Source organism: Heptranchias perlo, chromosome 37, assembly GCF_035084215.1.
Source record: "Heptranchias perlo isolate sHepPer1 chromosome 37, sHepPer1.hap1, whole genome shotgun sequence".
Lineage (NCBI taxonomy): Eukaryota > Metazoa > Chordata > Chondrichthyes > Hexanchiformes > Hexanchidae > Heptranchias > Heptranchias perlo.
Genome location: NC_090361.1, coordinates 22371036 through 22383168, shown reverse-complemented (window position 1 = coordinate 22383168; position 12133 = coordinate 22371036). Strand labels below are relative to the sequence as shown.

Below are 12133 nucleotides of genomic sequence, written 5' to 3'. Positions count from 1 at the left end.
TCCAGTATCATTCTGTGTCTTTTTAAATGGGATGTGCTGTCAGTCCCGGATCATTCTGTGTCCAATTAATAGGGATGTGCTGACAGTCCCGGAACATTCAATCCCTGTTTAAAAGAGATATGCTGCCGTTCCCGGATCATTCTGTGTCTGTTTAAAAGTGATGTGCTGTCAGTCCCGGATCATTCGGTGTCTGTTTAAAAGGGGTGTGCTGTCAGTCCAGGATCATTCTGTTCCTGTTTAAAATGGGTGTGCTGTCAGTCCCGGATCATTCTGTGTCTGTTTAAAAGGGATGTGCTGTCAGTCCCGGATCACTCTGTGTCTGTTTAAAAGGGATGTTCTGTCAGTCCCGGATCATTCTGTGTCTGTTTAAAAGTGATGTGCTGTCAGTCCCGGATCATTCGGTGTCTGTTTAAAAGGGGTGTGCTGTCAGTCCAGGATCATTCTGTGTCTGTATAAACGGGATGTGCTGTTAGTTCGTACCATTCTGTGTCCGTTTAAAAGGGATGTGCTGTCATTCCCGGATCATTCTGCGTCAGTTTAAAAGGGATGTGTTGTCAGTCCTGGATCAATCTATGTCTGTTTAAAAGGGGTTTGCTGTCAGTCCCGGATCATTCTGTGTCTGTTTAAAAGGGATGTGTTGTCAGTCCTGGATCAATCTGTGTCTGTTTAAAAGGGGTTTGCTGTCAGTCCAGGATCATTCTGTGTCTGTTTAAAAGGGATGTGCTGTCATTCCCGGATCATTCTGTCCCTGTTTAAAAGAGATGTGCTGTCGTTCCCGCATCATTCTGTGTCTGTTTAAAAGTCGTGTGCTGTCAGTCCAGGATTGTTCTGTTCCTGTTTAAAAGGGATGTGCTGTCAGTCCCGGATCATTCTGTGTCTGTTTAAAAGGCGTGTGCTGTCAGTCCAGGCTCATTCTCTTCCTGTTTAAAAGGGATGTGCTGTCAGTCACGCATCACTCTATGTCTGTTTAAAAGGGATGTGCTGTCAGTCCCGGATCATTCTGTGTTAGTTGAAAAGGGATGTGCTGTCAGTCACGGATCATTCTGTGTCAATTTAAAAGGAGTGTGCTGTCAGTCCCGGATCATTCTGTGTCTGTTTAAAAGGGATGTGCTGTCAGTCCCGAATCACTCTATGTCTGTTCAAATGGAATGTGCTGTCAGTCCAGGATCATTCTGTGTCTGTTTTAAAGGGGTGTGCTGTCACTCCCGGATCATTCTGCGCCTGTTTAAAAGGGATGTGCTGTCAGTCCCGGATCATTCTGTGCCTGTTTAAAAGGGATGTGTTGTCATTCCTGGATCAATCTGTGTCTGTTTAAAAGGGGTTTGCTGTCAGTCCCGGATCATTCTGTGTCTGTTTAAAAGGGATGTGCTGTCATTCCCGGATCATTCTGTGTCTGTTTAAAATGCATGTGCTGTCAGTCCCGGATCATTCGGTGTCTGTTTAAAAGGGGTGTGCTGTCAGTCCCGAATCACTCTATGTCTGTTCAAATGGAACGTGCTGTCAGTCCAGGATCATTCTGTGTCTGTTTTAAAGGGGTGTGCTGTCAGTCCCGGATCATTCTGTGTCAGTTTCGAAGGGATGTGCTGCAAGTCCCGGATCACTCTGTGTCTGTTTAAAAGGGATGTGCTTTCAGTCCCGGATCATTCTGTGTCTTTTTAAAAGGGATGTGCTGTCACTCCCGGATCATTCTGTGTCTGTATAAACGGGATGTGCTGTTAGTTCGTACCATTCTGTGTCCGTTTAAAAGGGATGTGCTGTCATTCCCGGATCATTCTGCGTCAGTTTAAAAGGGATGTGTTGTCAGTCCTGGATCAATCTATGTCTGTTTAAAAGGGGTTTGCTGTCAGTCCCGGATCATTCTGTGTCTGTTTAAAAGGGATGTGTTGTCAGTCCTGGATCAATCTGTGTCTGTTTAAAAGGGGTTTGCTGTCAGTCCAGGATCATTCTGTGTCTGTTTAAAAGGGATGTGCTGTCATTCCCGGATCATTCTGTCCCTGTTTAAAAGAGATGTGCTGTCGTTCCCGCATCATTCTGTGTCTGTTTAAAAGGCGTGTGCTGTCAGTCCAGGATTGTTCTGTTCCTGTTTAAAAGGGATGTGCTGTCAGTCCCGGATCATTCTGTGTCTGTTTAAAAGGCGTGTGCTGTCAGTCCAGGCTCATTCCCTTCCTGTTTAAAAGGGGTGTGCTGTCAGTCCCGGATCATTCTGTGTCTATTTAAAAGGGGTGTACTGTCTGTCCCGGATCATTCTGTGTCTATTTAGAAGGGATGTGCTGTCAGTCCCGGATCGTTCTGCGTTTGTATGAAAGGGATGTGCTGTCAGTCCCGGATCATTCAGTGTCTGTATAAAAGGGATGTGCTGTCAGTCCCGGATCATTCTGTGTCTGTATAAAAGGGATGTGCTGTCAGTCCGGACCATTCTGTGTCCGTTTAAAAGGGATATGCTGTCATTCCGGAATCATACTGTGCCTGTTTAGATGAGATGTGCTATCAGTTCCGGATCATTCTGTGTCTGTTTGAAAGGGATGTGCTGTCAGTCCCGGATCATTCTGTCTCCGTTTAAAAGGGATGTGCTGTCAGTCCCGGAACATTCTGTGTCTGTTTAAAAGGGATGTGCTGTCAGTCCAGGATCATTCTGTGTCCGTTTGAAAGGGATGTGCTGTCAATCCCGGTTCATTCTGTCCCTGATTATAAGGGGTTTGCTCTCAGTCCCGGGTCGTTCTGAGTGTTTACCGGTGGAAGAGAGATCAGACTGTGAAATATTTAAGAGCAAGGGGAGCGAGCTGGATCGTCGGGTGTGATTCATAGCTCATGTGGATGCAATACTGGGGTGGAGTTAAGTGTTAAATGTCCTGCTTGTGTACCTGGCACATCCTGTCAGATGAGCTCATGTTTCAAACCATGTAGTGGGGCCAAACACGCAACCTTGTGATCTGAAAGATAGAGAACTGACAACTGAGGCAAGCTGCCAACTGATCCACCGTCACACAGAAGGGAAATTTTCCCAGAATATTTTCAGAGAGTCCCTCCCCGTGCATCGGATTATAAATACAGCAAACTCTCTGAGTCTAGATACAGAACTTGTGAACTCCGGCCGTCTGATCCTGATTCTGAGGAACTCAGCGGAAGATGATCAAAGTCCTGCTCTTGGTATTTGGAGTCCTGGTGCTGACTCACTCCATCAATGTTCAAGGGGGGTTCAGGGAAGATCGTGATGGTTCAGGTCTGTACATTTCCCCGATCTGTCAGCAGAAAGTGATCAGATAGTTTTGTATTTTTTAATCTATTTTATTCTCTGACTGAAGCTCACGGTTTGATTGGTAAAATGAATATTATAGAGTTATAGAGTTATAGAGTTATAGAGTTATACAGCACGGATAGAGGCCCTTCGGCCCATCGTGTCCGCGCCGGCCATCAGCCCTGTCTACTCTAATCCCATATTCCAGCATTTGGTCCGTAGCCTTGTATGCTATGGCATTTCAAGTGCTCATCCAAATGCTTCTTGAATGTTGTGAGGGTTCCTGCCTCCACAACCCTTTCAGGCAGTGAGTTCCAGACTCCAACCACCCTCTGGGTGAAAAAGTTCTTTCTCAAATCCCCTCTAAACCTCCCGCCTTTTACCTTGAATCTATGTCCCCTTGTTATAGTACCCTCAACGAAGGGAAAAAGCTCCTTAGTATCCATCCTATCTGTGCCCCTCATAATTTTGTACACCTCAATCATGTCCCCCCTCAGCCTCCTCTGCTCCAAGGAAAACAAACCCAATCTTCCCAGTCTCTCTTCATAGCTGAAGCGCTCCAGCCCTGGTAACATCCTGGTGAATCTCCTCTGCACCCTCTCCAAAGCGATCACATCCTTCCTGTAGTGTGGCGACCAGAACTGCACACAGTACTCCAGCTGTGGCCAACCAGTGTTCTATACAGCTCCATCATAACCTCCTTGCTCTTATATTCTATGCCTCGGCTAATAAAGGCAAGTATCCCATATGCCTTCTTTACCACCTTATCTACCTGTTCCGCCGCCTTCAGGGATCTGTGAACTTGCACACCAAGATCCCTCTGACCCTCTGTCTTGCCTAGGGTCCTCCCATTCATTGTGTATTCCCTTGCCTTGTTAGTCCCTCCAAAGTGCATCACCTCGCACTTTTCCGGGTTAAATTCCATTTGCCACTGTTCCGCCCATCTGACCAACCCATCTATATCGTCCTGCAGACTGAGGCTATCCTCCTCGCTATTTACCACCCTACCAATTTTTGTATCATCAGCGAACTTACTGATCATACCTTTTACATTCATATCCAAGTCATTAATGTAGACCACAAACAGCAAGGGACCCAGCACCGATCCCTGTGGTACCCCACTGGCCACAGGCTTCCAGTCACAAAAACAACCTTCGACCATCACCCTCTGCCTTCTGCCACTAAGCCAGTTTTGTATCCAAAGTGCCAAGGCACCCTGGATTCCATGGGCTCGTACCTTCTTGACCAGTCTCCTGTGCGGGACTTTGTCGAAGGCCTTACTGAAATCCATGTATACCACATCCACTGCGTTACCCTCATCCACACGCCTAGTCACCCCCTCAAAAAATTCAATCAAATTAGTCAGACATGATCTTCCCTTGACAAAGCCATGTTGACTTATTGTAAGAATGATTGAAGAATTTAACCTGAACCAGTTCCACATGTAAATCCCCCGATTGTTTAGTCGGTACCTGAGCGGGGAGTGGGAATGGTGGGTGTTGTGTGAGGATCCAAACAGACCGGGCATTAAATCACAAATTACTGGCCGGTGCTGAGTCAGCGGATCCCAGCCGGATCATTGACCTGTTTGGGAGACTCTGTAATTGGCCTCAGTACCCAGGCACTATGGAGGGGGAATCTCACAGTTCTTGCTCCCGATCAGTGCTGCCTGCTACAAAGTGTGAGAGTGTGAACGGGATCAGGAACTCCTTCAGCCCCTTTCCCCCACACTCAATGCTCAGACCCACAGATGAAGAATGGTGAATTGGGAGCGATACTGGAGGCGTCTGAGGAACCGATCCCCAGACATGAGTCAGTTTTTCACACAATGAGGGGAGGGGATTGGATCAAAATGGTTTCAAAACTGGTTTCTTTAATCCTAATAATTCTGCAGCCTTCATCGAGATCAGGATATGAGGACACTAAATAAGTGGAGGAGTCAAGCAGTGAAACTATCAATTTTCAGGAGCCGGGTGTCAGTTTACCTCAGTTGGGAGTTGAGTGACCAAGTTATGGGTTGATGTCCCACTCCAGTACATACAGCCCAGCACTGGGGGAGTGCTGCACTGTTGGAGGTGCCGTCTTTGGAATGAATCTTTAAACGGAGACCTTGTCTACCTGTTCATGGGGCAAGAAACACTTGGTGGCATTATTTGAAGAGCTGGGAGTTCTCCTGGTGTCTTGGACCAACCTCATTCTCTCAACTAACATAACCAGAAAATCCCCACACTGTCAAATCTCATTTGCTGTTTGTGGGACTTTGCTGTGAGCAATTTGGCGACAAAACAATGTCGGTATCTCAGAAATAATCCTTTGTCTGTGAAACTCTTTGGGCCCTTCTGTTGACGGGAAAGGCTCCATATAAATGTTAGATCTTTCTTTTCTTTGTCTCTAGTCTCAGATAGCGGGAATGCTGGGCTCCATTCTGTGGAAAAACTATTGGGCTGCCCTGGAGAACAAAGAGTGAGTCTCTACAGGTCGGGGAGGGGTCAGTGTGAGGTTTAATGAAGTACAAATAAGCTGAGGTTCATGTGTGGTCCAGAGTCAGTTGCAGTAACACGGACAGACTCAGCTTCATGTTTTCTCATTGTTCTCCCACCCTCTGTGTCCAGAACAGTCAATCAATTAACTCTTCATTTTTGATTTTAGGGCTCATGGATATCTGCAGCTCGCTTGAAGGAATGTGTCGAGAGGGCTCCTGTAACACAAACGAGGAGACTCTGCCGGTATTCTGCCACGATGAGTTCCATTGTTGCAGACCGATTCTCACCAGCCCGAGCTCCCCAAGTTCTCACTGAATTAAACCTTCGTTCACGGGGAGCAGGCTTTGTTTGATTGTGTCGGTCCCATATCCCCCTGACCCTGTAGTACTGCTGTCTAAATAATGGGCTGTACGGAGAAATAAAACTCACTGCATTGATCACAGCTTCATATCCGTGTCTTGTTTCACTTTAGGATCATTGTGTCCGAGGATGGGTTGTTCAGGGGTCTTATGAGGCTGCGGGAAGATGTGGGAATCGTAGGTAATGGAAAGAGGAAACCGCAGCAGGGAATCTCTGAAAGTGCTCAATAACTCATTCAGAAAGTTACTGAGATAAGACAGGTGTCCCAGAGTGTCAGCACTCTGACCGTTCAAGGTTCAAGATATCTCACTTGAACGGGCTTGTTCAGACAGAATTGGAAGGAGACACACATTGCTTGATTGCTTGATGGAACGTTGGAGAAAGAGCTTTACTCTGTATCTAACCCTGTACCTGCCCTGGGAGTGTTTGAAGGGACAGTGTAGAGGGAGCTTTACTCTGTATCTAACCCTGGACCTGCCCTGGGAGTGTTTGAAGGGACAGTGTAGAGGGAGCTTTACTCTGTGTCTAATCCTGTACCTGCTCTGGGAGTGTTTGATGGGACAGTGTAGAGAGAGCTTTACTCTGTATCTAACCCTGTACCTGCTCTGGGAGTATTTGATGGGACATTGTAGAGGGAGCTTTACTCTGCATCTAACCCTGTACCTGCCCTGGGAGTGTTTGATGGGACAGTGTAGAGGGAGCTTTACTCTGTATCTAACCCTGGACCTGCCTTGGGAGTGTTTGATGGGACAGTGTCGAGGGAGCTTTACTCTGTATCTAACCCTGTAACTGCCCTGGGAGTGTTTGCCGGGACAGTGTAGAGGGAGCTTTACTCTGTATCTAACCCTGTACCTGCGCTGGGAATGTTGGACGTGACAGTGTAGAGGGAGCTTTACTCTATATCTAACCTGTGCTGTATGTGCCCTGGGTCTGTTTGATGGGACAATGTAGAGGGAGATTGACCAGAGACCCATGTGAAGCTGACAGTATAACTCGGTGCTGCTCTGACATCAGTAACTATCTCAAAACCAGTACTTACTGAACAAAAGGTTATTGTTTTAAAGTCAGTGATTATAAAACAACAGCGCTCTTATTATAGAAGAATAAAAAAATACAATAAATATTAAACTGCATTGAGAAGCAGGAATCAAAATATCTCTGCTTCAGTCTCTCTCTCTGCCTCTGCTTTGATCCCTCGGTTTCGTTTCTCTCAATATTTCGCTCTTTGACTCATTTATCTCTCTCTCTGTTTAATCTCTTTCTGCCTCTCATCTCTCTGCCTCTGTTTATTTCTATCTCCATCTGGCTCTGCCACTCCCTGACTCGTTCTCTCTCTCTCATTCACCCTTGCTCGGTCTCTCCTTTCTTTCTCTCACTCTATCTCCACCTCTCTCTCATTCTCTCTGCCTTGTTGTCTCTCTCACTCTGCCCTTTCTCTCTTCTCTGCCTCTCGGTCCCTCTTTTTGCCTCATTCTCTTTCCCCCTCACTCCGACTGGATCGCCCCTCTCTCTTCTCTCTGCCTCATTCTCTCTCTCGCCATCTCTGCCTTTATCCTCTCTCTCTGCCTCATTCTCTCTCTCACACCTTCTCTTCTCTCTCTCTAAGCCTGACTCTCTTATTTCCCTCTGTCATTGTTTCCTGTCTCTCTGCCACTTGCTGTCCGTGTCTACCTTCTAATTTAAGATCCCTGATGTAACAGGACTATCCCAACACAAACACTTTCACACTGATCCCAGCCTGTACTCTGAACAGATTGCATGAGCTGATCTCTGCTTCTGCACCCCGAGTTCTCCAATGAGCTGCTCAGGATGTGCAAGGCCCACCAGTGGCCTGGAGTCCTGCAAGATTTCGCTGTTACTCTAGAGGGAAGCTTGCTTTTGGTCCTAACTTCTGTTACCCCTCTGCCTCCACATCGCACCCAGCGCACATTCCTCAACACCTTCCACCTTCAAGTGACATTTTTATCCATGAATTTTCCAAGTCTCTGATTTGCTGCGCTCTGTAAATCTTCTGGGCCTACGTTTTCCTTATTTTTGTCAGCCTCTCTCTGTAACTGAATCCGTTTGGTCTATTTATAAATTTACATAAATCTTCTAAATAGCTGGCAAGCAATACCTGCTATTCTGCTGACCGTATTTCCACGCACAACATAGGATAGTAACTAATGACTACAGTAAGTAATTCAGGAGAAACTTCTTCACTCAGGGTGATTAGCATGTGAAGCTTGCTCGCACAGGGAGTAGTTGAGATGAATAGCATTTAAAGAGAAGCTGGATAAATAAATGAGGGAGAAAGGATACATTGACGGGGTGAGAGTAAGAGAGGTGGGAGAAAGCTCATATGGAGCATAAACACCGGCAAAGACCGGCCTGTTTCTATGCTGTAAATTCCATGTAATTCTATGGTGAATTCTGAAAAGACGCCGTACGGCATTCGAAACAAACTTTAACAATGGAGTTACAAAACTGATTAAATTATTTGAGGAAGTGACAAGGAGGACTGATGAGGGTGGTGCAGTGGATGTTGTCTACATGGATTTTAGTAAAGCATTTGACAAGGTCCCACATGGCAGACTGGTCAGAAAGGTAAAAGCCCGTGGGATACAAGGAAATGTGATGAATTGGATCCAAAATTGGCTCAGTAACAGGAAACAAAGGGTAAAAGTCGATGGATGTCTTTGCGAATGGAAATCTGTTTCCAGTGGTGTGTCACAGGGCTCAGTGTTGGGTCCCTTGCTGTTTGTGGTATATATTAATGATTTGGACTTGACTGTAGGGGGCATGATTGGTAAATTTGCAAACGACACAAAAATTGGCCGTGTAGTTGATAGCTTTAGACTCCAAGAAGAAATCCTCTTCACTATCAATGGGTTGGTGGAGTGGGCGAAAAAGTGGCAAATGGAGTTCAACCCGGAGAAGTGTGAGGTAATGCACTTAGGGAGGGCAAACAGTAAAAGGGAATACGAGGGGTAGAAGAAGTGAGAGACCTTGGAGTTCATGTGCACAGGTCCTTGAAGGTGGCAGTACAGGTTGATAAGGTTGTGAAGAAGGCATACGGAGTGCTCTCCGTTATTAGCCGAGGGATAGAGTACAAGAGCAGGGATGTAATGATGGAACTGTATGAAACGCTGGTAAGGCCACAGCTGGAATATTGTGCGCAGTTCTGGTTACTACATTTTTTTTATTCGTTCATGGATGTGGGCGTCGCTGGCAAGGCCGTTATTTATTGCCCATCCCTAATTGCCCTTGAGAAGGTGGTGGTGTGCCGCCTTCTTGAACCGCTGCAGTCCGTGTGGTGACGGTTCTCCCACAGTGCTGTTAGGAAGGGAGTTCCATGATTTTGACCCAGCGACGATGAAGGAACGGCGATGTATTTCCAAGTCGGGATGGTGTGTGACTTGGAGGGGAACGTGCAGGTAGTGTTGTTCCCATGTGCCTGCTGCTCTTGTCCTTGCTGGTAGAGGTCGCGGATTTGGAAGGTGCTGTCGAAGAAGCCTTGGCGAGTTGCTGCAGTGCATCCTGTGGATGGTGCACACTGCAGCCACTGTGCGCCGGTGGTGAAGGGAGTGAATGTTTAGGGTGGTGGATGGGGTGCCAATCAAGCGAGCTGCTTTGTCTTGGATGATGTCGAGCTTCTTGAATGTTGTTGGAGCTGCACTCATACAGGCAAGTGTAGAGTATTCCTTCACACTCCTGACTTGTGCCTTGTAGATGGTGGAAAGGCTTTGGGGAGTCAGGAGGTGAGTTACTCGCCGCAGAATACCAAGCCTCTGACCTGCTCTTGTAGCCACAGTATTTATATGGCTGGTCCAGTTAAGCTTCCTGTCAATGGTGACCCCCAGGATGTTGATGGTGGGGGATTGGGCGATGGTAATGCCGTTGAATGTCAAGGGGAGGTGGTTAGACCCTCTCTTGTTGGAGATGATCATTGCCTGGCACTTGTCTGGCACGAATGTTACTTGCCACTTATCAGCCCAAGCCTGGATGTTGTCCAGGTCTTGCTGCATGCGGGCTCGGACTGCTTCATTATCTGAGGGGTTGCGAATGGAACTGAACACTGTGCAATCATCAGCGAACATCCCCATTTCTGACCTTATGATGGAGGGAAGGTCATTGATGAAGCAGCTGAAGATGGTTGGGCCTAGGACACTGCCCTGAGGAACTCCTGCAGCAACGTCCTGGGGCTGAGATGCTTGGCCTCCAACAACCACTACCATCTTCCTTTGTGCTAGGTATGACTCCAGCCACTGAAGAATTTTCCCCCTGATTCCCATTGGCTTCAATTTTACGAGGACTCCTTGGTGCCACACTCGGTCAAATGCTGCCTTGATGTTAAGGGCAGTCACTCCCAGCTCACCTCTGGAATTCAGCTCTTTTGTCCATGTTTGGACCAAGGCTGTAATGAGTTCTGGAGGCGAGTGGTCCTGGCGGAACCCAAACTGAGCATCGGTGAGCAGGTTATTGGTGAGTAAGTGCCGCTTGATAGCAATGTCGACGACACCTTCCATCACTTTGCTGATGATTGAGAGTAGACTGATGGGGCGGTAATTGTCCTGCTTTTTGTGGACAGGACATACCTGGGCAATTTTTCACATTGTCGGGTGGATGCCAGTGTTGTAGCTGTAATGGAACAGTTTTTCCAGAGGTGCAGCCAGTTCTGGAGCACAAGTCTTCAGCACATCAGCCGGGATGTTGTCGGGGCCCATAGCCTTTGCTGTATCCAGTGCACTCAGCCGTTTCTTGATATCACGTGGAGTGAATCGAATTGGCTGAAGACTGGCTTCTGTGATGGTGGGGATATCGGGAGGAGGCCGAGATGGATCATCCACTCGGCACTTCTGGCTGAAGATGGTTGCAAACGCTTCAGCCTTGTCTTTTGCATTCACATGCTGGACTCCGCCATCATTGAGGATGGGGATGTTTACAGAGCCTCCTCCTCCCGTTAGTTGTTTAATTGTCCACCACCATTCACGACTGGATGTGGCAGGACTGCAGAGCTTTGATCTGATCTGTTGGTTGTGGAATCGCTTAGCTCTGTCTATAGCATGTTGCTTCCGCTGTTTAGCATGCATGTAGTCCTTGGTTGGAGCTTCACCGGGTTGGCATCTCATTTTTAGGTACGCCTGGTGCTCCCAGCATGCTCTTCTGCACTCTTCATTCAACCGGGGTTGATCCCCTGGCTTGTTGGTAATGGTAGAGTAAGGAATATGCCGGGCCATGAGGTCACAGATTGTGATGGAATACAATTCTGCTGCTGCTGATGGCCCACAGCGCCTCATGGATGTTCAGTTTTGAGCTGCTAGATCTGTTCTGAATCTATCCCATTTAGTACGGTGGTAGTGCCACAAAATACGTGTTCTCAGTGCGAAGACGGGACTTCGTCTCCACGAGGACTGCGCGGTGGCATCCTACCGATACTATCATGGACAGATGCATCTGGGACAGGTAGATTGGTCAGGACGAGGTCAAGTAAGTTTTTCCCTCATGTTGGTTCGCTCACCACCTGCCGCAGGCCCAGTCTGGCAGCTATGTCCTTCAGGACTCGGCCAGCTCGGTCCGTAGTGGTGCTACCGAGCCACTCTTGGTGATGGGCGTTGAAGTCCCCCACCCAGAGTACATTCTGTGCCCTTGCTACCCTAATTGCTTCCTCCAAGTGGTGCTCAACATGGAGGAGGACTGATTCATCAGCTGAGGGAGGACGGTTGGTGGTAATCAGCAGGAGGTTTCCTTGCCCATATTTGACCTGATGCCATGTCGGTCAGTCTTGTCCCCGGGTCGGTCCGTCCTGTCCCCCGGGTCGGTCCATCCTGTTCCCAGGTCGGTCCGTCCTGTCCCCGGGTCGGTCAGTCCTGTCCCACGGGTCGGTCAGTCTTGTCCCCCGGGTCGGTCAGTCTTGTCCCACGGGTCGGTCCGTACTGTCCCCCGGGTCGGTCCGTACTGTCCCCCGGGTCGGTCCGTCCTGTCCCCCGGGTCGGTCAGTATTGTCCCCCGGTTCGGTCCGTACTGTCCCCCGGGTCGGTCCGTCTTGTCCCCGGGTCGGTCCGTCTTGTCCCCG

General features: G+C 48.1%; 1 long non-coding RNA gene across 1 annotated transcript; it reads left to right on the top strand.

Moving 5' to 3' along the window:
- The first annotated feature begins 3086 nt into the window (after positions 1-3086).
- LOC137304327 (uncharacterized) lies at positions 3087-6166 on the top strand. Its single transcript, XR_010958558.1, has 2 exons — positions 3087-3220; positions 5885-6166. It is a non-coding gene; the product is annotated as an uncharacterized lncRNA (long non-coding RNA).
- The last annotated feature ends 5967 nt before the right edge of the window (positions 6167-12133 follow it).